Source organism: Bactrocera oleae, chromosome 4 (genome assembly GCF_042242935.1).
Source record: "Bactrocera oleae isolate idBacOlea1 chromosome 4, idBacOlea1, whole genome shotgun sequence".
Lineage (NCBI taxonomy): Eukaryota > Metazoa > Arthropoda > Insecta > Diptera > Tephritidae > Bactrocera > Bactrocera oleae.
The window spans coordinates 72971101-72998920 of record NC_091538.1 but is presented as its reverse complement, the minus strand read 5'-3'; the positions used below and the strand labels follow the sequence as shown (position 1 = coordinate 72998920).

At 36.9% G+C, this 27820-nt stretch overlaps 1 protein-coding gene across 1 annotated transcript in view; it reads right to left on the bottom strand.

Annotated features, from left to right (window-relative positions):
• sano (serrano) overlaps positions 1-27519 on the bottom strand; it is a 150272-nt gene extending 122753 nt beyond the window's left edge. The window contains exons 1-2 of the mRNA XM_036367665.2: positions 27389-27519; positions 25845-26055 (exon numbers count right to left, since the gene is read on the bottom strand). The gene's annotated coding sequence lies outside the window, so the exon portion shown is untranslated. The remainder of the gene's footprint in view (positions 1-25844; positions 26056-27388) is intronic.
• Positions 27520-27820: the final 301 nt, after the last annotated feature.

Genomic DNA, 27820 nt, shown 5'->3' with positions numbered 1-27820 from the left:
CCATGTGCGGTATGCGTGACTTTGGAGTGAACTTGCAACAATGCACTCAAACAAGTAAACAGATAAAATTATGCACTTTAGGGACTTCTGGACTTGTGGTCATATACCTATTTACAAAAACAACATAAGTCGTGTAAGAACAAACATTTCATTTCATAAAACTTAAGTGCACATATATATCGAGGTATGCCTGCTAGGCATAGCAGCAAGACACATAAAAAGGTGTTGTTCGAGAACGAAGCACTGAATATAAAGTTGGCTGTTGAATTTTCGCATTGCCACAGTGGCAAAAATAAAGAACACACGCAAAAAGTATGGTATTTGCACACACTTATTGTGGCAATCCCAACTCGAAAGTGTAAATCGAAAAGCAAATAATAGCAGAGCGATTCGAGTGGGCCCAAGCATTTCAGCCACACACATATGCGAATATGAACTCCAACTAACACACACATACAAGTACATGCATACTGGCACATTTTCTCACATTTCTTAATACGTATGAACATTGCCACTTGGGTAGTTGTTGTAGTGTGTGTGTGCTCGTTCGTGTTGCCTGTTGACTGCAGGAATTTCTTCTTTACACCTTGTAGTGAATGCAAAATGAAAGCGGCGGCTGCGTAGCTGACGGCTGGCTATCAAATTACACCGCAAATGTTTGCTGGCAATGCAAGACGAGCGAGTAGTGGGGAGAAACAGTCAACTGAAGCTGCAAAAGCGCTTGGAAAGTGAAGTGGTGTTTACATATGTATGCGTGTTTGTATGTGTGTGTGTGTGTGGCAAACTACTGGTATTGTTGTCGTTGATGAGCATTATTGTGACCTTGAGAGGTATGAGATGCATTTTTATTTGCACACTTCCATTAACACAAACTTTTATTTGCCCACATATATATGTGTGTATGTGCAGTTGTATATATTTACACATTTTTATTTTATTTTTATGGGTTTTCATGCATATTTATTCTTGTGTAAACTTTTACTGTATTAATATACATAATTTTATTTTTCTCGTGACTGTGAAGTCATATGAATATAACAACATACAATTTTACTATTCGACGTGGTTGCTAACAACGTTTGAAAACATTGTAGACTTCTTTATGCAGCCAATAGTTTGCAGCCCTGGAATGTATATATAAATAGTCGGGGAGTGACGAGCTGAGTTAATAGTCCGTCTATCTGTCCGTCTGTATATACGCGATTTAGTTCCTCAGTTTTTGAAATATCTTAATGGTTTGAAATTTTGCACACGTCTTCCTCTCACCAAGAAGCTGATATAACGTATAGCTGTCATACAAACTGACCGAAGATTAAAATCTTTATATATCCTTTTATGCTATTGTTTGTTTTGTGTGTGTGTGTTTTTTTACCGGTGAGGACTTCTGCATACTTAAAACTATTGTCACAGCAACGGTATTTGTCGCTTGCAATTCATTAAAAACCTTACTCTATACTATATGTTAAAAGAAATGTCCCTGTAAAGGCGATTATAGCTTCGATACAGCTGAAGTTAACGTTTTTATTATTTTAGACTGAAATTGAAGACATCGTATTCCTTTCAATGCAGTTTTAGCAAAATTAGTTGTAACGCACACACTGGACCAGATCATTGTATAATGCCTTGTTAAACTAGAGTTAAGCCATTTGTTGGACAGATCTTCAGATTGATAAGATTTTAGAGAACTCCGCAACTGAGAAATAATCAAAGCACTAACATGAAAGAAATCGTTTTCTATAAATATGGAGCTATTTCTCGTTTCAAATAAGTAAATATTATTGTAGGCAAAGTCAAAGAGTTAATTTCTGTAATATTTAAAAATAGAGCTTTAATGAAGTAATCCCATTATTATGTACATATTTATTCGCCATCTACTAAACAGATATTTACACCTGACATCAACGGTTGCAGGAAATAAGTTACGATTCACTACTAAACTCCGCTACGTAATTCTAGTTTCGTAGTTCTTGTCATAGCAAAAGTAGTAAGAGCCAACAATTAAATTTGTGGAACGCAAAAAAGATTTTTAGTTATATAAAGACTACCAGCGTAATTTTCGTGCGGTGCTAATCCCTTTGGTGCGTTAACAACTAAATTTATTAAGCTTGTAATTTTTTTTAGCGAAACCTTTTTAAAGCATTTTTGTGTTGTGTGTGGTTGTGCGCTGAACACCGACACAAAAATCCCTTTTTATGCGATTAGCGAGGGGATCACTTCCACAAGCACAAATTGATAGCGTTTTAAGTGGATTTCGACATAAAATACACTTTATTATGACATTTTAAGTAAAGCGAGAATTTTCAGCAACATAAAAACATTGTGATAATATGCTGGCATTTGCATTTAATATTCTGTTGTAGGTAAAGGGTGGAATGGAGACTACACACATGTAACGTGTATATGTATGGTATATAGATTTTACACAAGCAGAAGTATGTGTGTTTCTAACAGAAAGTTGGTTTAGATGTAAACAGAGCGGGTCGACACTATCGACAATATGTTCATAGTAAAACCAAAAAGCGGGTTCCATAAGACGTGAGTTCCTGTCTCCAAGCAAAAGGGACACCTTGAACATTGGTTCCACAACACAGCACTTCGTCAAACTAAAATATTCGTTAGACTGATAAATTTAATTACAGTCATAATCGAGAGCTTATGTGTTAAAGCATGACTTTGGAATGGTAAGGAAATTTAGGACATATTTATGAATTATTGGTTTTTGTCATAGTGAGTCCGAAGCACAACATTATTGAAAATTATTCATATTTCAAGAACACCTAAAAGCAACTAGGAACCAATGTTGCGATTTTCTTTTTGAAGCTGGTGTGTTTCCACAAAATAATATATTGCCTTGGCATTCACCAGATTTTGAATCTCAGGTAACATACATATGAATTCCATCATTATTCATCCACCTTTTCGCAGCGCTTCACAGCTCAATGCATGTAGTACAAGCCACTGAAAATGTTTCTCTGGCCACCACACACGCACACCAGCTCCACCACATAGCTGCATGCACAAATCACTCGCTGGTAGAAATTTAGACTTGCTCGCTGTTTGCTACTGGTTGTTGTTGCGCATTATGACTGCACTTGCGAAGTTTCTGTCGTTGTTGCAGTCGAGTAGCTTTTTTGTTTCCCAATCCACACACTCTGTGCAAATGAATTTCAACAACTTTCTGCACTTTACTAAATGTTCACCCTCTCCTCTTCATCTCGTTTTTCATATGCGCCTCCATTGCTTTGTTTTCCTCTTTGCCTCCTCTTTATTATTGTAATGACCTTAAACTTGTGCTTGCCGAGTTAAAAATACGAAATGTTGCTCATCCACGATTCCGGGTCACGCTTGGCTGTCTCTGGACTTTTGGCTCGCTTTGTGCCGGTCTGTCGGCTGGTTAGTTCGGCGGGTTCATTTCCTGCTCATCGCCTTTAATTGTACAACTGAAAATGTGGGGACGACAGGGACAAATCGAGCGCAATATACAATTACTTCGATGTTGTACCAGAGGGTAATTAAGTCATTTTATGTAAATATCAATCGACGGTTAAAAACCGTCGAATTTAGCAGATATTTCAGGGGATCAAAGAATCTTTATTAAGAGTCAGTAAACTTGTATGACATCGTGAATTACTGAAACGGTATTATGTGCTATAAAGAACCATAACCTTGTCGTACTTTTGATGCCTTGCGGCCAGCAATTAATAAATCTTTGCTACGATTCGCTTAATATGCCACCGTTAAAAATGTATGCTCTCTTCAATAGATAAGTTTCCCACTCAGGAATTATATTCATAATATTCATAGACTTCTTCGTAATTTTTTTTTGTCTATTTGCATAGAAACCACCTTATATCCCGAGTTTGTTCTCCAATTTGTGGTGAGGGTCTTCAACCTCTTCTCCATAGCGGCATAAATATCATGCTATTATTAATATTATGTATCATTATTATTACTAATATAAGTAAACCTTTAGTTGTTATGCATTATGCACATTTCCCTCTCTCAATTGCAAATTACAACTGCTGAATATGTCGTCCCCACCTGAAGGAGTGCAACTAAATATTTATTGATAAGCTGGCTGACTTTCAGCCGATTTGCATTGCATAATTCATTAAGTGATGGTAGTACATACTTATTCTAGGCCTGCTAGCGACATAGCATTGCCACCAGTTTAACTCCCGCCACCAACACCACACCATCACGACACGACGCGATCATGCCAGCGAAGGTTCATCCGCAAAGGGGCTCAAGCGCTCACTGACTTGCGCGGAAAATTTGTGGGTAGGTTGGAAAATGTTTTTTGAGTTGTTTTCAGTCAGTTTTCGTTGCCAGCCAGTTTGCGGTCGTTGGTCGTGCGAATCGCCGCCGTAACATAGCTGATATGGCCTCTATGGCTGCCACTGCCATTCGCGATGGCAAAAAGTTTAGTTCGCACGTTCATCCATGCAATCCTCACCCCGCGAATTCCCCACACAATTTTAGCAAGCTCAATTTTTCATACGAAACCTCTTATTTGTTATGAAAACTGTAGTCGTTGTTGTCTAGAATGGGGAACGTGGCTGACGCTGTGTGTGTCGTTGGAATATCTGTGTAGCAACAAATTCAGCGCCACTTCTGGCATTTATTAAAAACTCCGAATAACAAGCGCATCTTCTTTGCATTTTTTTTTCAGCGCGCCGAGGCATTTAACGCGTTGTCTCGTCTCTCCTTTTTGTTTTTATTTAAATTTTACACAGAAGTTTTTTGTCTCCTATGTTTGGCTGATGTTGCTGTTGTTGTTGCGATTATAATTTTACAACGTTAGTTGCTTGCGCTTTTGGCCTTTTCTATTAGCCACTTCAGTTCAGTTTTGTGGCATTTAATTGCGTACGTTGACATCGCAGGCCGAACGCTGAGCGCCGAGCCCACAGCGCCAAAACTCCGGAGCCCCAGAGCTTGGCTTCGCGCTGCTGACCTAGCGGCTGACTTCAAATGGTGGCTGTGTTTGGCGCATCGCTGGAATAACGCCGCATTTGGCACTTTTGGCTTTTCCATCATAATGGCAAGCGAAAAAGAAGGGAATGGCAATAGCAACAACAATAACAACCGTGCAGTAACTGCATAATAGAGACAACGAATTCGGCAAGCAAGCATTGCATAATTTTCATGCCACATCAGCTTTATTATGAAAATATTTGCCAAAGGTTCATCGCATCCAAAAGAACCGTACGAAAAGTCTGTCACAAAAAAGCGAATAAAAAACCGCAAAAAGGCAGAAGAGCCAATTGTGCACAAAAAACCGCAAAATTAATTTTAATTTAATTTGGCACAATTTGGTACGCAAGAAATCACCTCGGACAGGTTATGCTTGTTCTAAGGGAAGGGCGATTTGAAACAGTCCTTTTATGTTGGCAAGTGGAAGTCCCGCTAAAATTGGGGAAAGCTTGGGAGTCTGTACTATTGTCTAAGTGGTGACACAGATAAAGGGAGTATTTCTCGTGACCGCTGAAAGTTAGCCATAGCTGGGATGTTTGTAGACATTAGTTTTAAACAAGGTTTCTTCAAGCATGGACTTACTTAAGATAGATAACTGAAGATTTTCTTCAAGTCATTCATTTCTTTAGACAGAGAGAGAGAGAGAGAAAGGTATCCATGTCTTTAAGCATTTCGATAAATCGAGTTTTTTTAAGTCTTCCCGACTAGAAGATATCTGAGTGCTTTGCGCTTTAAAAATGATGCAGATGTGTCCACTTGGTCTTTGGTGAACGAACTTTGTCTTCGAAGGTATATAATTGAGTTACATAATCGTATATGACAATTAACTCCAGGCATACATATATAAATATACATGTATGTTAAATTACTTGGTTAACAAATGTCAGCCAATCCCATCGCTGACAAATTTACTCAAGAAATCTTGGGTAGTCTCTCCATTTTGGCTATTTGGTATCAGTAATTTGTACCAAGAGTTTTTTCAGAAGTGTAGAATTATATGCACCAATACGGAGGAATTTGAACATTTATTTGCATGGCAACAAGCATTAAAAGCTAAAACACTCCCGCTTTATAATCGCCGATGTAGATTTTCTTTAGTTTACTGACAACAAACATGACAGCAGCACTGATCGCCGCTGATCCCCGCTGATGCTGCACCGATATTGGTGTTGATGCTGCGAGTAACAATGACGATGACGTTGACGTTGACAGTTCAAAGCCGTTGCACGTTTGCGCGGTCGCCTGCTGGTCCGCTGTTACCGGTCGGTCGAGTCAATGAATTCATCATGATAATTTTTTGGCAACGCGACTACACCAACAACAAACCCGCTTCTATACAGGCGCAGCCAAATTTATTTTCGACCCAGTCGAGAGCAAATGCAAAAGTCAGAAACAAAGCGAAGTGTTTTCAAATTTCATATACCCGCTTGGATATATTGTGGTACTAAAATTCCTATATAACTACATAAAGATAGAGTTGGGCTAGAGTCGCTAAATCTAGCAAGAGCTTTGCAAAGTTCCTCAAATATGTATTACAAGTATGTGGCATATTGGTCATAACTATAGGTGAATCTACTAAAGACTTAACCTTATGACAGTTATTATGGTAAAGAGCATTTTCCTTATCGCACTCAAAAACTCACTATCCAAAATGGCCTTGCTGATAGTACGATTCTACTTTCTTTTAAGTTTTTTGAACCCAAGTCTTTCAGCAATGCAATTGTGTGGTCCTATAAATCGGAGGAAGAGTTCAGGTACAAGCGAATAGTAGTGCCATTAGCCGCCTTGTCGCGGGTATAATGTATTCCTCCATCACTACTGGTGTTTAAATTAATTTTTTTCCATGACAACTATTTTCCACTCACTCAGCATACGGAAGCGCCGCAGGAGAAGCGTTGCAAATGTTTGGTGAAGTCTCTCACACGTCACTTAGCCGGGCAGTAAGGCAGGCGGCTAGTAGATTTGAGGAGCGCTTACCCACACAGAGGCCTAGTCGCACTCGGCGAACAGTTGACTTTTCATGTCGTGGCCAAATTGATCACGAGCGCTGACTGGCAGACTAGCTGCTGGCTGTCGATCGCCGGTGCTGGTTGCTGGCTTCAACTCAGCTGGCTTGGTGGGTTGCTAGGTCGCGCGAGTACTTGATCTACTCTAACTCTAACTAAAAAAAATGAAAGACATAAACATACATAAAAACAGAGGAAAACCTTTAAACAAAAGATGACGAACTGACATCACCTACGGCTACAACAACAGCAATTATTAAATATAAATTAGGCACAGGAGCGGAATAAACGAAAAGGGAATGGCAATCAAAAAGCAAAGCAACAACAAAAACAACAACAACACAGTGTATGAATATTGAATTGAATGGCCGCGACGCCGCAGAATTCAGACTGAGCAAGGCGAGTGAATGACTGGCTCTTGCACATTATCGCCAATCAAATTGTTGTTAAACTTTTCAATATTTTGGCAGATTCTTTTGTCTTCGACAACTCGGTTATTTCAGATTGCGGTGTACTTCTTGTTTTTTTTTCAGCAAATAACGCAGGCAGTCATTTTGCAAGCGCGCTTTGTTACCTTCTGTTACCGCTGGCAGCAAAACCAACGCTACTGCTGTGGGTGCTGTGCGATGTCACAGGTCAATCGTAAAACAACGAAAAAAGCACGCTCCAAAAATATATGCATACCTGCCTACAAATATACTGATACCAGCTGTTTGTATGTAGCCCAAGCTTTGAGCGCCCACTTTATGGGTCAATAAGCGAGCACAAATTGGAAAATATAACCTAAAACCACAAGCCTGACAAGGCAGCTCATGTTGTAGTTGTAAGAAACGAGTTGCTTAAAGATTTTTGTGTTTTCAGTTGCTTCAAAGCTGGAAGATGCGCTGCATAGCTGGTTGAGCAATCGCCGCCGCCCGCGCCATGCTTCAACGGTTTCTCATTAGGCGACTAATTTGCGTCATAAAAATGCAGTTTTATGCATTATTAGTTGGAAACATCATCTTTTTTGGACATTTGTGGATTTCTCCTTTTTTCGCTTTTGAGGGTGCAGCGGTAAAAATATTTTTATTAGTGGGTAGTGCTTCTCTTGACGTTAGTCACTTGGCCGCTTTGGTTGAACATTTCTGGAGTTAATTAGTCAATCGATGGCAAAACATCATGCAATTATAGTGGAATGCCGCTTATTTTCGTCAAGACTTTGTGAGCAAGATTGAGTTTCACTAAAAAAAAAACATTTCAATTGAAGTTTCATTTCATTACTGGATTAATTTTTTTTCAATTTTACTTTACTTGGAAAAAAAAATTATTTTCCATAGCTACATTATGAAACAGGAAATGGCCACAACTAATTCAAGTCAGCTCTTTTGTTAATTTCTGATTAACTGAAAAGTATTAAATAATTTTATTCAAAATTTTCGATTTTATCCAAAAATTAAATTTATGTGATATAACCTCAAAAAATTATAAATAAATGATTAAAGTTAAAATAAGATGTTTTCCTGTCTACGACAAATAACGGATAAATTGTCTGCTTTTTTTAATCACCTCTCTTTCTGATTAATGAAAACTGTATCAGCCATTACACTTTGGTAGCTCGTATTATGATTTCAGTAGTTCCATTTGTCTACATTTAATTTCTGTTATAATCGACTTTGGTTATGAATAAAATATTTTTGTATTTTTATAAAAGACACAAAGACCAATTTGTGTAGTTCAACAAAGCAACAATGTCCAAAATTACCATAAAATGCCCAAAACTCAGTTATTAAAAATGCATGCAAATGAGTACATACTCACAACTTTTGTAATTTCACACATTTTCACTACATTCATAATTTTGAAGCGCAGCTGGGATAGAAATTATGTAATTGTATTTTCCTTTTTCATTTGTTTTGCTTTGTGAGCAAATGACCCTTTACAAAAACATAAATTTGTCTACTTAATTTGTCATAGTCGAAATGCGCCATACTCAAATACATATACAGAAGCATCTACATGCATAATGCTCTACCGGGCTGTGGGCCATGAGAGGCACAAAAGTGGTGAACCATTGAGCCGTCGCCAATTGCCGCTACCATTCGAGCCACGCCGACCGTTATCAAATTTTTAATGCGATTATGCTGAGCTGTTTTCCATTGGGGGTTTTCAATTTAATTTGTGAAATAAAAATGTTTAATGCAGTTATAGTTATAGCTGCACATCAGAACGAGCAAAAAGGTTTAAACAAAATATGATACATTTAAAGACTGCAGAAAAATTATTGAATATTTAAAATTTTATTAAACTTTTTTACAATTTTTGTGCTGCATAAAACACAATAAAATATTAATATAATAACATGAACAGAGTAACATAAGTTTGCCACGAAATTTGAAACATCTAAGAAGAAACGTCGGCGACTTTATTAAATGTATATGTAAATGATCTGCATGATGAGTTGAGTTGATTTCGCCATGTCCAACTGTCTGTATGTCCATCAGTTTTTGAGCTATCGATCTGAAATTTTGCACACAGGCATTTTCTCCTCAAGAAGCTGCCCACTTGCCTATATCTGATCACAATAGCATATAGCTGCCATATAAATTGAACGATCGAGATCAAGTTCTTATATGGAAAACTTTTTTGATTAACAAAATATCTTCAGGAAATATACGGATTATTGTCTAAGATAACGCTATAGTATCTAATCAAATTGTTCAGATCGGTTAACTATAGCATATAGATGTCATACATACTACTGACCGATCAAAATGAAGTTCTTGTATGAAAACTGTTTTGTTTGTGAAGGGTAGTCTAGCTAAGTTAACATTTTTTTTTTGTTATTATAAGAATATTGCCAGATATTTGCTCTTCAAACCTTCAATCGGTTTTTCAAAATATTATATAACCTTAAACTTACAACTGCTCTTGCCTTTCATGGCATTTTGTGTTGATGCATCCCAAATTGCAATAAACTTGAATCAAACTTATTTCCTACAAGGTTTTATTGTAGTTATAATGTCTATATTTACTCAAACGATTACTTCATAGTCGCTAACAGTACTATTTAACGTTTTTAGGTAATAAATTTTTAATTCAAAATAATAAAAAGAGCTGTGGCAATTATTTTAATAATATTTTTTCTGTTAAAATCAGCAAATGTCATCTCTATTGGACGCATGCGCCGATGGAAACAATAAAAACCATAATTTTTCATTAGAAATAAAGCGAGTGGCACAAGCGAATGCAACTATATACAAATAAACAAAACAGTAATCAAAGTTCGAAGTCAAATAAATGACAAAATTGAATAAGAGGTAAATTAATAAACCGTAAATAAATAGACATTACAGCCAAGGTAACGCCCACCAAACACCGCTCAAACACTTCCTACAGCTTCACGCAGCCCAAAAGCAAACAAACAATGGAAGGAAACCGAAATCGCTAAATTATATGGTGAGATACATTGATATTTTTCAACAAACTCAAGTAAAGAAGCGTATGAAGACATACACACAAACACACACGGACTTGCATGTGGAAGCGACGGTGCGCAGCAGCAACAACACACCCTGCTAACTGTCGTCTAAAAATGTCAAAAGTCATTTGCCGCGCCAGAAATCACGTTTCGCCAATTTGACAGTTCGACGATTCGACGATTTGACAATAACGGCAATGTGATGACGAAAACCAATTAAATTAGACATGAGAAGGCGATAAAACAAAAAGTGGCAACGGTAAAGCGAAAAGGCGCTTTGAGAAACAAAATAAATAAAATAAAATAAATTGTACGAAATTAAAGAAAACTTAAATAATCATTCATCCCGTCAGTTACTCGTGCGCTCAAGCCTCGATCAGCTGCTGCTTTAGACATACAAGCGTCACTACACATGCACATGTGTATGTGTGCATGCCTACGAAATGGTTTACAAATAAAGTGATTAACCCACGACAACGCTAATGTACCACCACTGCACTCTGCTGCCACCCTTGCTGCCACTGCTAGGTGCAACAACATAACGGCAAATTAATGAAATCAATCACAGTATCTGTAGTGCTTTAGACACACTTTGGCCATAGGCAGAAGCTGTTGCGTTGGTGCTTATAAAAAAACACTACACTAGGCTAGCATACATAGGTATGTATTCAATACAAGCATATGCATGTATGTGTATGTGTGTTGGATATTCAATTAACGAATGAGTGTATACTTGCAGTGATTTCGGTAGGTCTCCAAGTGAAACCAGTACAATTATGCATTGAAAATCACGCAGTTCTCAATTGTCACATGCAGAAGTAGGATGTGTGATGTGGTGTTTCTCTCCGGTGGTGATATCTAGCTTACACCCAACAGGCAATATTCTTAGCTGAACTTTTAGATCATCTTGGGTTCTGTTCGGAGGACTCTGAAACTTTTCGAATGGACTATGCTAAGTACGACATCTACAGAAAATATTTGGAAATATATAATGGTACAAAATTGATACAATTCACTAGCTGGGTTACTGTTAAGGGGAAACATGGGGAACACTTTACGCCTCTGTTCGAAATTAACCAGAAAACCCATGTAAACGGAACTTTGATACGATCTTACAACTTAGAAAATATTACAGCATCCAAACAGCAACAATAAATGAAACTAATTTTCATAAAGTTGCAGAATGGTAAATCTTGCACAGAGAGGAAGAGAATATCTAAAAGAAGCAAACTGGGTGTTTCTAAACGAATCTAGTTTTTCAAAAGTTGTAAGCGATAAGTATTTTTTTTACATTTGGCTACAGCTTTTGTGGAATTAAAGCAATATTAATCGCCAACAAATACATACCTTACGGCACACATACACACAGATGTATGCACAGACTAGCACAAGCGCATGTGATTTAGATAAGTTCTTTGTCGAAAACTTGTTCGATTCGCGCTAACAGATTGATACATTAATCAAGTAATGTTGTTATCGCTCGTATCAGGCGAATATCTGAACCTGTTGATTGACTGCCGACACACAGGCGACGCTTGTAGGCGCGTGCTCCAAATTGTGGACCATTCTTTCTCGGATTTAAGACGCGGATTCTTGTATTTCACACATTCGCTTTCAAATCGATTTGTATTTGTAACGAAACTCAAAACTTGAATTTATTTAAGCTCGAACAAAAATCAAACAAAAATTAAACCAAATGTAAGCAAACCGAATGCTGTGCGTATAAAAGCCGCAATTGAAGTCGTTGGCAATGCGAGTGGGCGGGTGTGGCATGCAAATGGCAAACGAAATGGAGCAGCGACACTTGTGGCCACAACTGACCGGTGGTCGCTGGTGTCAGGTTGGGCAACTAGGCGGCTGAGTGGTGCAGAAAATGCCTCGAACGCAACAACAAAGCAGTGTTGCCAACACGTTGCAGCTGCGCCACATTTATTGCATGTTTTTGCAAGTTGATGTGGATAAATTAACCGAATGCAAAATGAAAAACATCTGAACAGTGGCGGTGGCACTAATAGGCACCAACGAGGCTCACGTAGTCGAGGCGCGGTAAAATGTCACCTGCATTTAAGCCAAATATATAGTCGTTATATATGAAGACTCGTACCGGTGCCATAACGCCTGCAGCTTTATGTGTATGTGCATAATAACGGCATTTACAAACAAATTGGATTGAAGTTTCAGATAATGAAATGTGAGGGCATATGTAATCATATATATTATATAAATAAAACGCCTACATGGTAACTCGAGGCGGATTGTCATTCCCGAAGCAGAGCTTAGAATATTGCATTAATTCAAAAGCTTTCATATACTTTTTTCATAATTAATATTTGCTTAGAAAAATTATACAATTGCAATGGTAGCTTTAAGATTAAAAAAAATATTTACTTAGCCAAAGCAAGCATGCAACTCATGGTATGATCGTTGTTTAAATAAGGAAGGGAAAGGCCTTGAATATAATAAGAGTAATAGTGTATAATCAAACGTACTTGAATCGGATATGAAATAGTAATCGATAATAAAAATATTCCCCTTTTCTGAATTTAATTATTATTTACTAATAGTTTAATTATGTGTAAATTGATTAGTAATTCATCACTTGTGAGGCGAAATTAATAATTATCATTACCGAGCTCTGACAATCCTTACGATAAATATTCGCTATCTAAATTTAACAGTACTAATTGATAAATCTTAAAAAAAAAGTATGCTGATTCCTGTCACCTAATCTCTTATTTTAAAATTTTTGCTCACGGTCTTCTGTCGTCCTTTCAAATTAATTCAGTTCTGCATCCATTTTTAAAAACCAGAAGAGGGTATATTGAGCTTGCCACAAAGTTTATAACACCCAGAAGGAAACGTCGGTAACCCAATAAAATGTATATTCAAATGATCTGCATGAAGACATATGAAACTAGTTCGCTTTGAATTAAAAGCATGTCAACTCATTTTGGAATCAAATTATTTAAGACACACTTCTGCATATATTTAATCAAGATTTTACTCCAGATATGAGAGCGTTTATAATTGAAATGAATGACTCTTGCTTTCAGCAAATTCTGAACATATTTTAAGATTATTTTTTTTAAACAAAAATATATTTTCACCGTTCAAGCCGAGAGGTGATCACTAATAAGACACAACATATTTCACAAAAAAATTTTTCTAAAATGATTTTGTAAGAATGCCACAAAACCCAACAAACTAGAGAGTTAATGATTTACGAAATATAAGCAACAAATAAACAAATTTGAATGAAAAAAAATAAAAACATTCAGATTGATGGATTAACAGAGTATATTCTAATTTTTCCATAGATGGCTTATAAACCAGCAACCGCTCCGACTGTTCTGCTATCGAAAATGACAACAAACAATGCTGGTGATTATTTTCAGTTCGATTGCCCGGGCGTCAAAGCCCACAGGGGCAGCTGTAGACGGTTGCGTAAGAGCGTTCAGCGAATCGCCCGATACGCGCACAACAAAGAGTGTCTCAAACACGAAAGCAACTGAACAAAGAAGTGATGAAAAAATTATGAAACAATGAAGTCTTAACAAATACGAGCGGTGCACGTCTTTGCTTCTTCAAAGAAACATAATTAGTTTACAAATGCTACGGTCAACGGTGGAAAAGTTGCGCCGCGCCGTAGCGTCAAAGCTTCGGCTTGTGGCAGCCAATTCGTGCCAACTATTGCATAGCATCACTAATGCTCGGCGAATGGACGAAACGCTCAGTGGCTCTGCGCTAGTTGGTCCGTTGCTGAGCTTTGCCGTTGGTCACCCTTTTCCAGCCAGCATCTTACTTCGTACCGTACATATATATGGTGTCGTCCAGTGGTCACGATTGATATGGCGAATTATTATTGTCTTGCTTTTCGCCTTGTTGCTATTGTTTGCTACAAAAGAGTTTAAGTACAGGGGTACAGAAATGTCGCAAAGTGATTTGTGTCGCAGGCAGCGAAAAGGCTGTTATCAACAAAAATAACAACAATATTCGACGTTCATTCATTCAATTTGCTTGTTTTTAGCTGTAGCTGTGACAGTTGCCATTTCCGCTAATACCGTTGTGGTCGCAAAACCTCTCAGCATCTTCGCAGACCTATTGGTAGCCCCTCAACCCTCTGCATTACGGCACATTTGTCTTTCATAATCGCGTTGCTGAAACGTGAACATAATTCGTAATGCATGTATAATGGATACAATGTACCTTTCCGAAAGTAGGCAGCTGCAGCTTCTTCGCGAGGAGATTTGGACTATTACTAATTAAATGAAGAATTGCGAAGTATTTTCTTCAATTTGGTTTTTAATTTGCATAATAGATCGTGATTCTATATTGATTTAGCCATGACTGTCCGTTTGTATATAACTATTCCCTCAGTTTTTGAGATAGCGATTTGAAATTTTGAAAACGTTCTTTTTGCCCAACAAGTCTCTCTGTGAAAATTATCGGCTGGGCCAAAGTTAAAGTATGTTCTTATTTACTCTATCTTACTGCGGATAAGTTAAAATAATGTACCTTCTAAAACGTTAATAATAGTGTTACTCTATCGAGGATATTGAGCTTAATAATCTCTATATATTGTTGAAAACCTTCTTCTTCAACAAATAGTTTCAGCAAGTATGATTTGAAGGTGTGAGGCCCGTTTCAGTCGTTTCACACTCGATAAACCCCCAATTGATATTTTGTAGTATATTTGTTTGTAATATATTTTTCAAAGTAATAACTTCGGTTAGAACGATTTCTGAGAACTCGTCGTAGGTATAACCGTTTCTTTATAATTTAAAATTTTAGAAATACTAGCCAGAAAGACTTGAAGGGGAACCGATCTTCGATAATTTGTCACTACTCATCGAATTTCTCAAAGTTCGCCTCAGCTCTCAGTAGATCAAATGGTAAAATTAACTCCGCCAGCAATCAAGAGCCATATCTGCCATCACTTCAAGTCACTGACCGCAACAGTTTATTTAATTCCGGCGACGCTGTCACAAAAGAGTCACCGAAGCAGATTAACCCGCTGCGAATATCTTCGAAATCTTTCTTATATTCGAATGGAAGTCTGCACACTTCGCTCGGCGCGAGTAGATCCGATTGGCTTTTTTATTGTTATTATTATTTTGTTTTACTTTTTTTCATTTTTTCTTAGCCGACATTTATGCGATTCAATTGAGTGAACGCCTTGAACTTCCGTTCGCCGAGTTCAAGAAGTCTGACATTGTGGCAGAGTGTTTCTGTGGAATGTCGGTAAGTATGTATGTATGTATGTATGTAATCAGAGTGAGCCTACAAAACATATTTTCGCTTCGTCTTAGCACCTCCACGCGCACAAGACAATGAAAAGTTGTAATAAATGAAGAATGGCCAAACCATCGACCCCGCCATAAAACAGTGACGTGTGGAAACATTTTAAAAGGGTGTCTTTTATAGAGATATTTCGCCATAAGTGCCGAACGATGCTGGTAATCTAAGCACGACACTGCTGGCGTTGAGCAAAAAGTCTAAAATCGCGAATTGTGTGTACTACAGGCTACTGACGAGCACTGTTTGCACGCATGCGCGTAGTTCAAGTTGAAGGCAAAATGTAATAAAATCGAGACAAATCGCCGGCAACATCTGCAGTACGCGCTTCACACTTCACAGCCCTTGGAAGCGGTGCGTGTAAGACACTCAACGCCCCACCATTGGCGTCGCTCTGACGCTGACGGCACAGCAGACTGACAACTTCCATATGTGCTTACAAAGTCAAATAAATAGACACTGACATGAAGACAAACTTCGCGAGTTGGTCTCTTCGGGTTGAACATCAGCAGTCGGTATGGGACCTGGTCGCGCATTGCTGTTACTAGACCACAAAAACACGTAGTAATGAAGATTGAAGTAACTACAAAGAAAAGAGTGCAATGGAATAGTAAAAAAGGATGAGAAATAGTGAAGAAGAACCAACAAGAGGCAACCCATATGGCAGTCAAGCGCTGGGCTCAAGAAATAGAATGATTTTTAATTAAAAATTTGCATTTACAGCATTGCAGGTCTGCTGCAGAACCGAAGGGCATACTCGCACACACAACGCTGCACTAGTGTTGTTTAATGCTTTTTTGCAGTCTTCTTTGCGATTGTTTTCTTATTCTTCCAGCAATACACTCCTATTTATTTGTGGCACAAAGATCCGCGCACAACCACATATGTGCATAAGTACGCGCGCCGATGCTCAAGTGCTCTTCTCCGTCAAGCTCCGATGCGGTTTTTGTGCCTTTTCACGGCACCTCAGCACCGAAGTGGCAAAAAGCGGAAAACAGCGCGCGGCATTAATGCTAAATGCCAAATTGTGTGAAAATCAGTCCGTGAAGTGTTTAACTTTAATGGCTGCGTGTGAAAAATCTACGAGCTGCAGTCGGTCGAAGCAAAAAGCCGCGAAGCGCAGGAACGTAGAACAGCGAACGTGCATTCGTATGTCGCGGAGTGATGCACAATAATACAGCTATGTATGTAATGCTCGTATATGAGCGCTCGAATGGCTAAACGTGCTGAGAAGCATTGTGCGAGCTGGTAAGGTGTGTGCTTGCCTGTGTGTACGACGAAAGACACTGCAAGTGCCAGCCAGGCCATCAACTTAAGCCCTTCGACATTTTACATTTTATATTTTCTTTTAAATTTTTATAAATTTAGCCAAATCCCGCGAAGTCAATGAAGAACAACAATAACGCAAGCACAAGACACTTTCGTAAGATTTATGCGCAAATCACGTGTTGCATGCAACAACGCACTACTATAGATATATATATAAGTAATTTAAGTTTTTTGTACTAAAGTGCAGTACCATTGGACGGTCTATATGCCAGTATATTTCTAGACTCAAAGAAGTACCACATCTATTAATTTCGAAACTTCTGCCATATGCTTGGCCGAGCATCTTCTGTTTACAGAGATGGTTGATCACACTGATATGATACCGCCGGACGGCTATAGTCTACCCTTATGAGAGTATTCGTGCTTATCTTTCCATTTTGCTCATGCGATGCTTATAAACATGCTTGTAAACTTTACATGTATGCTGGAAAACAAAAGACTTAAGCGCCAAACTTTTTTCAAAGCCAAAATTTACCCAAACACACAATAATAACGAAACATAAAGAGCTTATTATGATATTCCGAAAAGCTCGAACCCAAAGTAATCGATTACTAGATTTCCTTCTTATACTCTCGCTGAATAAGCAAAGAAGTAAGTTAAATAAAATTTAAAAATTAAAAATTCCGGACATTTGTCCGCACATCAAATCCATAAACACCAAGCAAAAATTTAACGATATTTGCGGGCAATAATTCAAGATGGAATGCTGATTAGATTCGCTTCCTACTGTCTTAGATATGTAATAGTCGTACATAAGCATAAACATTTACAATAGTCTCAAATGCCTACAGTCGGTGTGCGCAAGAGAACTGCGCAGGCGCGGGTCTGCTGTGTTGTTAGTGTCTGCAAACGTCGTTGAAAATAAAAGAAAAGAAATAATAATTTTTATATTAAACATGCCAACGCGAATGAATAAGTATTTGTAAACATATCTATTCACTGCGCATATGTACATATATGTATGCGTGTACTCGTATGTACACCCATTTGCCTTAGTTTCTGCGCATGTGCTCATTGCTTGCTGTTCGCTCGCTTATTACTATGATTGCTGCTATTTTCGCTTTTTATAGACACAGTGCGCTCCACACACACACACATACATGCCTACGTACGTAATATAGTTTTTTTTTACATTCAATTTCAGGAAGCTGTAACAAGTTGGGCAGCTTAAAGCCACACATGCTCGTACAGGTATGTTTGAACTATTTAAAATCGCATAAATGCTCGTTTTCGTTTCGTTTTTTGTTTTTTTTTTTAGACTCAGAAATAAGCGCCAATGAGCCATTTTCATTTCAGCAGCATTTGAAGTGAATACATTTATGCAACATATGAGTATATGTGTGTGTGTAAACAATTGTAGCTGTTGTAACTGCTGTAAAAATGATTTTATTGTTGTTTTTACTACTCGTACTGTGATAAGCGTTTTTCAAATTGTTTCAAGCCAATTTACTTATTAATTGTCTTTGTTGGTATTTTGCAGCAGCTGTCGTTACTAGTTGATACGCTGATTAACATGCAACATGCAGCAAATGATATATAAACTTGTTCATTAACTGTTACTACTTTTTAGACATTTATTTTACAGCGCTTACAGCTGTAATGAAAGTGTGAATTTGTGGTTTTTTGAACAAGAATTATATAAAAATTCATTTAATCATACGCTGGATCTACATTTTCAACGTACATCTTTATTGAAAACCTTAAGAAAAAAGTGTGAATTAAGACGTTATATAAAAGTAAGTATCTGAACAGATAAGCATATGAATTGTGGAAGTTCCTGTGGCTTACTAGAAAAAGAAACTCCAAACTCCAGTTTAACTCATTAATTTGAAGAAAATTTGCTCTCACATCGAATGGAATGAATGAAGCAAATAAATTACTTTAATTTATACCGAGTCAATATTTGGTAAAAATAAATATGGCGACTATTACAAATGAAATAAGCTTTCGTTTCAGCCACACAGTTTACCGTCTGAAATAAATACGATTTTCGCACATCTCTTTACCATGGCGAGAACTTTAAAGAAAATTTTAATTTTTCTTTTTAATTTTTTATTTCATTTAAGCAAAACTTTGCGCTTTTTACAAATACAACACAATAACACATAAACCTCGTTGCTTTTTTGGTGCTCCAAGAGAATGTTAGGTAAGAATTTCTTCTAAAAATACACGCAGGAAAGAACCAATCAAGAAATAATTTTAGACACACATAAACACTGCTGGCTGTCATTTTCTCAGCATGTCTCCGTGCCAATACGTCTGACATCATTCACGCACACACACACACAACCGCCGAAATGCGATTATATTCCCCTTTAACGAATTTAGCAATACTTGTTCTCACAATGGACCTAAGCGATTGGCAAATTTTTGGTCATCTACGCCAAAATGAGTTTTCGTTAATTTCTTAATTCCCAACAACAACAACATATATGCGATGAAATCAAAGGAATAAAAGAAATGAAATTGAAAAATAGCAACACCAATACATACTTACACATGCATATACCTACTATATCGAGTGTATGGCTCGATGGTTAGTATCTCACAGCGACTGCAAGAAACATGCGCTGAGGTCTTCAACCTCGAGTGGCTTGCTTAGAAATGCGATATCGAGCGTTAAGTTACGTTGCGTTCAATTTAATTTTGCGCTCGAATATAGCGCTTCGGCCCTCTGCTGCTGAGGTTCTTTGACGCCTCATATCGTTTTTTTTTTGTTTTTTGCGTTTCAGCGCACGCAGCAGCGCCTGCTCAGCCGGGAGTGGCCCTGCGCGGGATGCCCGCTTAGCACAGCTCACAACACTCTCGTGTGTGGTGGCACACACTTAAGCTGTCAGCCAAACTCATTAGAATATTTTAATAGCCGCCGAAACAATAGTGTGTAACGGCAGCAACAAAAACAATGGCAAATGTATTCAAAGATTGGAAGCTTCGAAGTAAAAGCGATGCGTGCCGACTGAACCAGCTAACTGCAAGTTTAATTCACTGACTGCCCGACTGGTCGCCAGGCGCTTGCTGTTATTTTCGTTCTTCGATTTGTTATTGTTGTAATGTTTGTTGATTTTTTCAAGTGGCTAATGCACGAGTGCCACAACCACCTGTGGACAGCCGGCGTACAGCCCGCGGCAGTTGAGGGTAAGCCGAGGTGAAGCTTTTTCTTATTCTCTAACGCTGCTGGAGGATCTTGGTTTATGGCGTTGGTGCTCTGTCATAAAAAGGTGATTTTCGCAATTTGACTTTTACTCAAATCACACCTGAGTTTAACAAATTACAAATCAAACCATGATTAACATAATGCCAATAGGCATACAACAACAAAAATAATGTAAATAACCTGCTTACCATCATTACAAATTACACCGAGGCGCTGCGGGTTTCAGTTTTGTTTCTTTGTTTTTTCCACAAGCACCATTACACAAAACTGCGTGTGTATGTTGAAGCATATTTTGAGCTGTTTTCTAATTTGCCACAGATTAACTCCAATTTTGGACTCTGCGTTTCGCGCAAGTTTAGCAATAAGCCACATTTTGCCGGCCAACACATAATTATGACAACTTCAGATCTGTTTACATAATTCTCTTCTTGCCATTCGAGCCGCACTAATTGGAGTCGTGGCTGCCGTGTAAGCGGCATAGATTAATTGAGTTCGGTAGGCTATCAAGGTTGCGCATATTTAGGTGTTTGGATGTTTTTTGTAATTAAAGGCGGAATATTTTCTCAAGACGCTTACACGTTGGCGCCTTAATTACACAGTGTTTTTAGAAAAATTGATAAATCTTTTTATATAAGCTATGAGTCAAGACAGCAACCAATTTTAATAAGCTGATGTCTCCACTGCATGCTTCGGCTTTTATGTACGAATTATACCAAGAATTGTTCAAGCTGATGAGAAAGTTAAAGCAGTGACAACTGAAAGGAACTCAGAGCCATTTGAGGTATCAACTAAAAGTTTTCTATAGTATTTCCTGTAAAAGGGAATAACAACTTTTTTAACAGCTATAGGTCTTATGACAGCATATCAGGGAGAGGTCTTGTCAATAAATATCCGAATCGAAAATTATACCCTCTAAAAATTTCAGAATCTTCAAATAAATTGCTTTGTAATGTACCGTTAATTCGAAGCGAACGAGTATTAACTTGCTTAGAGCAGTCCATTTCTGTAAAGTATTTACACATCTCACGCATTAATCATTAGGAAAACTGCAAAAAAAAATTACCTACAGCATACTGATTTTAATACGTTAAGCCCTTTAAATGTTTCTATATTTTGAGCTATTATTATTAGAAATTATTATAAATTGCAATTCTCCGGTATAGAATACCGTGAATATGGAATACTCTCTAATCAGAATTGGATATCGATAATAATTGTTAAGTATCGACTCTGCACATCACTATTTCAGAGCCAAGGCTTCTCAAAGATAAAAAAGCAAATTTGCCGTATCTATGAAACTAATATATAGAAATTTCTTAAAAAACTCTACCTTGGTTACTACCATTCTCTGTCATTCCCGTTAATTAGTCCCCACGTAACGCGCTTTCCCATAGGCAATTGAAAAAATTTACAAAAACGTATTTAATAATTTTTCGCAAGTCACCTTCTTTACTAAAAAATTTTCATATATTCATTTGATTTCATAATACAATAACAACGAACACCAAAGAGTCATCGGTAACCTCCGTGGTCAATGCTCCAACGATGACATTGAGTTAATTGACAACAACGACTGCAACAAATGTCATGAAAATGAAAAGTCTTCAACAAAAAGTCACATTTTCATCTCATGCATGCAATCAATATTTAATTATAAATTCTGAAGTCACCACAACAAATTACCGAACAGGTGAATTCGCAATAAACACCTTAGGTTTATATGAAAAAGTCACAATTACAAACATTTAATATGCGCATAAATACTGAAAAGCACGTCATTGAATAATTACACGACTACATTATTATTAGTGAACGCAAATGGCAACCACCCACCACAACAAAAACAATCGCTGATAAATATTAACATTTTATTTTAGCTCATGTGGTGCAATGTAATAGGAATGAAATAGATTAGTCGTCACATTCTCCGCAATGAAATTATAGATAATATAGACTTTTTATGGAAGTAAAGGCGAATGTTATATAAATAGAATTGCTAATACATATAAATATATATACTCAATAATTGACTGTTTTACATAGTTATAGTATGTGTGGATTATACTAATAACATCTCCATCTTGTAGGATCTCTTCCTAACACCAACTAGAGTTTAACAACTCAGGCTGCGAGGCTATGTTCGTTCTAGATAAAATCTACTTTGACAGCTCCCAACAGGATGCGCAGGAGTTATGTAACCCAAATTTAAAGCAAACTACCTGTTTGTAATATCAAATTTTGTCAACTGTCATATTGTTAAGGAGAAAGTAAACAACAAATGGCGCCTACATGCTTATCACGTTTCGCAACAAATCAGGTTGAAGCAAAAACATCAAAACGCTGCAGGAAATAAATACCGAAAATTTACAAAACGCAATTATACATACAAAGCAGTTGTAAGCAATCGGCAACACGAAATGCGAGGCAAAAATCTAAACTTTTCGAAAAACATGAAAAACAGCTAAAAAAGCAATAACAAAAAACAAACATACGTAGCGATAATAGCAATTTCGGCAAAATCAGATGAAAACAGTTACACGACAAAAACAACAAGCCAACAAATTGCATCGATCGGCAAAACTTGTTGTGCGGCGACTGTGCAACGTGTGGCAATTAATTGGTTTACAATCGAGCCGCGTGGCGTCGCGTTGTCTTACATAAGCGTCGAGTGTGATTTTTGCATAATAATGAAGCAATAGTCGGCTATAGCATTTTAAGCGTGTCGCAAAACATTCCGCCAGATAAACGGACGACCAGATAAATTATAGCCACACACATACACACACGCGCGGATTATGACTAGATTTATTACAATTGCCGTGAATACTGCAGCTATTTTACAAATGCTGCAGCTATTACACACACACACACACACACGGAGGAGCTAGCACAACATGCCATACATAAGCTTGTGTTGCTGTAATTTCATTGTTAGCTTTGGTGAGGTGCTCATCTTCACTCAGCATGAAACAAAAGCCACAAATTTGTCGGATTTTATTGATCGTTAAATGCAAACTAATCGATTATAATTGCAAAAAGTATTCAAACGTTTAATTAACTTTTTGCGCTGATGAAATTGCGCACGTTACAAAAACAACCGTTATAAGCGGCCACTTAATGGTGTGCTACAAATTATTTAGGCGTTCTTTCGTGGTTCATTTGGCATACACACACACAACGTCATATGCGTGTATGTGTATTGGTGAGTCAGGTAATTAGTCAGATTTTTTTTAATTTGCTAAATCGTTTCTATTTTCATGTAAATACCAATTAATTCATCTAAATGCGTCGCCTCGCTAAATGCATTATTTATGCCACTAAACACACATTTGTATAATTAATTGCTCATTTTTCAAATCTGAAATGCAAAATTCAATGCGAGCAAATTAATGCGTTTAATATTCTAATATATTCTAGATAATTGCTACATTTTAGTTTAGTTACAAATTGAATTTGAATTTCAAAATGAAGCTAATTTATGCAGTAATCGGGCTATACACAAACCGCGCACCAATTGACCGATGGCAGTGAAATTTATATACATACGTGTCTTCTGAAAGTTAAATACACCTGAATACAGTTCTAGTGGCGCTCTCTGCTATATGTGTTACGTCCTAGAAACACCAATTGAAGTAGTGTTCACTACAAATATTTGTCGATAAGTAGATTTGACAAATTGTTGAAATTTTTTTGTCTTGAGTTTGGATTATTTTGTTTTGACTGCGAAAAAAATTGAAAAGTTGTGCTGAAACTTAAACGATTTTGTGTTTTAACGCGATTTCACTTTCATTCAGAGAATTTTAATTTTCTCTAAAAGATCGCTGGGGCAATTTAAAACTTTTTTTTTTTTTAATAATAATTTAAAATGTAGAGAAACCATCTACAAGTATATACATATTTTTTCACACCTGGCAAATATGTACTCAAATACATATTTTATCTAGAGATAACTGTTTTCCTACTTTACCCTAACCTAAGGGTTTGTTGTTCGAACCAGTCTCTAGAGTTTATGGTTATTAAACAAATTTGCACATTTGGAAAAAATGCATTTACAATAAGCACTTAACGGTATTTTTTTTTCAAACTTGAAGTACAAACAGACATTGAAGTACATAAAGAACATTTAGATGTTCATTTAATTAAGATGGAATATAGTTTATATTAATTCGATTAGATTTTGAACTTAATTTCAATTTCAAACAGTTTTATTCAGTTTCTTTCTAGCAAATATTCGCAAATTCACCGCAAAGCATTACACATCCACGGGCAATAGGCAACAAATGTGAACAAATATTAGAAATTTGAATGCTTTTATACAATGAAGATGCACTTTGGAGCTGCATCAAACAGAACTCTAGTTAAGTTTCTCAAAAGTAGATGTTAGCGCATGCTGAAGTCAATAAGTATTTGCTAGCAGACGGTTACAAAATTCAATAATTCTTAACTTCTGTGTGTGCACAGATTTTCGCTGATTTGCGGATATTTCATTTGCATCATGTTCATCATAACGAAGCGTTTGCAAAGTTAGAGCCTTACGGTATTCCGTTATAATGCAGCGTGAAATTGATTTATACTTAAGTTAATGGTTATATGCTATTTTTGGCTTATTTATTTATTCTCAAGTTTATTTAGTATATCGTTACTTGAATAATCATTAATGTATAATAAATAGTCAATAATGACCGTACACCTCATACCATAAAATCGTGGATATATGTATTTAGATAAAAAAAGCATGTTTGCATAGCCATTTATAAATATTGAGATACTTGGGTGTTGAAGCTAATTATCTACAGTATTTTTTATTAAATAACTCAAGTATAAAAACATAAAGAATTCCATATAATATGGTTCCACCTTAATGTTATACGTGTTTCATTCACATCATGTAATTATTCTGCATTTTTTTACGTAGTATTTGGTGCCAATATATTTAGGCCCCCCTGCCAATATCTTCTTGATAGCGTTTTTAAAGAATAGAAATTTCTTTAAACGGAAAAACTTTAACAATATAAGCAAATTTAATTTTAAATTAAATAAAGTTGGAAAGGTGATTAAGCAGATTAAAAGTTTTCATGGCCGAAATAAAATTCGAAAATTTTGTTGCCTTAGCTGCGATTGGGATTGAACCCAAATCAAGCGTAGTAGCAGCATATACAAAATTACTGCATCACATTGGTCCCTACATTCAACAAAGGCCAATGAATGAAGTCAAAGTGGAACACAGAACTTCTTGCATGTGTGGATTTAATAGGTTTTATTTATTCTGAATAAATAATTTTTGATCTAACCTAAACAGGTAATGAAATGTAGAATATTTAAGAAAAGTTTAGGTAAATATAAGAGAAACGAGCTGATAAGCAGCATAAGATCTCGCAAGCAGAAAAGCTTCTAAGAATTCCCCATGGTGTCAAATATCCAATTTGTCATTTCAATTAAACTGGGATAACTTTTTCTCAAAAAAGTAACCTATTTGAAAACTCTGCTTATAAAGTTCCCATGTTTTATAACAGCGCTAAACAGCTGCAGTCACTTTCATTCAAAAATTTTATTTCTTCGCCAATTTATGCAGACCTTATTTACATATGTATGTATTTCAATATTTACTCCTAACAAATATCAACTCACCTTAGTTAAACGCAAATTCGTAGAGTGTCAGCAAACAAATGAAGATAAATCTAGCTTTGTTACTTGTTGTTGTTTTTAATTTACTATTTTTCGTTTATACTTTGTAATTGATTTGATGAATCGCATTTAATTCGCATGCAAAATATATTTGTTAATGTTCTTTCACTGGTTATTATTTATTTTTTTATAAAGAAACTAACTCATTTAGTCGCTAGAAAATTGCAATAAAAAAGAATTTCATTAAAAAAATTGTGTGAAATTTTTAAACATGTGTGCAGAAATCGAAAAAGCCGAGAAATGAACAACAGTAATTTGTGTTATTGTTGGGTTTAACTGTTTTTTTTTTATCGGTTGTTGTTTTTGTTGTTTATAATTTGGCAAGTCTTCTTTATGCTAATTTCCGATATTAATTTGCATTTGTTTCAAGCGACGCCGAAATAAAGTCGTATGCAAAGTACCGTTAAATGGCTAATATATGCACATATACTCAGACAGCTGTGTATATGTGTGTGTGCGTGTGTGTATGGGGGCAACAAGAAAGCTAAAAAGTCGAAACCCGCATAGCTTGTTGATTGTTGTTGTTGTTTTTTCTGGTTCGTTGATCTGGTTTTATTATTTTTATTTAAACTATCTATGGCTATTTTACATATTTTCAGTTGTTGTTGTACTTCACGCTGAAATGTTTGCAGCTTTTGGCGAATATCTGGGAAATTGGCACGAAATCGGAATTTCAAAAACTGTAAATTGTAATCAAACGCCGCAAACGAGTAGAACGAGCGCAGAATTTTAGCGAGTTTTATTGGAAATCATTTACATACAGACGTATATGTGTGTATTTTGGGAATACAACAGCGACACAGTTACAATTTCGAGCAGAAAGTTACACTTTTCCTTTTACTTCGGCTTTTGTTGTAATAATTATTTGGAGTGCCCCAGCACTAGTTCTACGGTCGTTAAATTTTAGTTTCTTTTTTATTTTTCACTCGGAGTTCAAGATCGCTTATTATACAAGTTCTTGCAGTCGGGTTTTATGTTTTTTTTTTGTTGGTTCAAATGCCGCTTTTTACCGGTTTTACGGCCACTGTTTAATTTCTCTAGCCAATTTTGCTACACTGTTGTTGCTTTGTTGTTGTTGAATTGCATCGTTACTTGTAAATCGAATTTCACTGCCGCCATAAACGAGCTGCACTTTGCCTGTGTGTGTGTGCGTGTCGCACTTTTTTCCTACCACGAGCTGTAATTATTGCGTGCAGATGCGTGTATGTGTGTGTAGGTGCGCGGCTTGCAATGACAATTCGGTCTCAATGTCTCTTCATATTAATATTTGTAGTCACACACGCAACAGCTCTAACGGTTGTATGCACATGTATGCGTATGTGTGTGTGTGCTCACAAAATAATCTATACCAAAAGGCACAGTCTTTACGTTTTGCTGCAAAGTTTTGGAAGAGTTCCGCACAAAACTATCCAAACCTCACTTAAGATTTCTACGCGCATGCACACATACACATATACATAAACATATGCGAAGGAGTACGTACGTACATGTATACTAATTCAACTCTTTCTTTTGCTTCGCTGTTTATTGCATTTGATTTATGCTAAAGAAACTGTTTCACGCGCGGCAACTCGTCTCGAGTGGAGCACCCTTCTATGTCGCTATCGAAATCTCTACTGAAACTGGTGTTGCCACACATAGCTGGCATTGAGCTCACTTTGCCACTGCCATTTGGCCGTTTGCTTGAAGCCTCGTTGGTGCTGTTGTTGTCTTAGCCACCATGCCAACTGGTTTCGGGCCAAAACGCATACGCATTGAGCGTACTGAGCGCACCTTGAGCTTTTCCGCTCTTGAGCACTTCTGTGGAGTTCGCTCCAACTGTCGGGTGCTTAGCGTTGACGCTCAAGTGGCGACAGATTTTTTCATGGCTATTAAGTTGCTAGCAGTAACACTACTCACCACCATACCTAGTGAGGTGT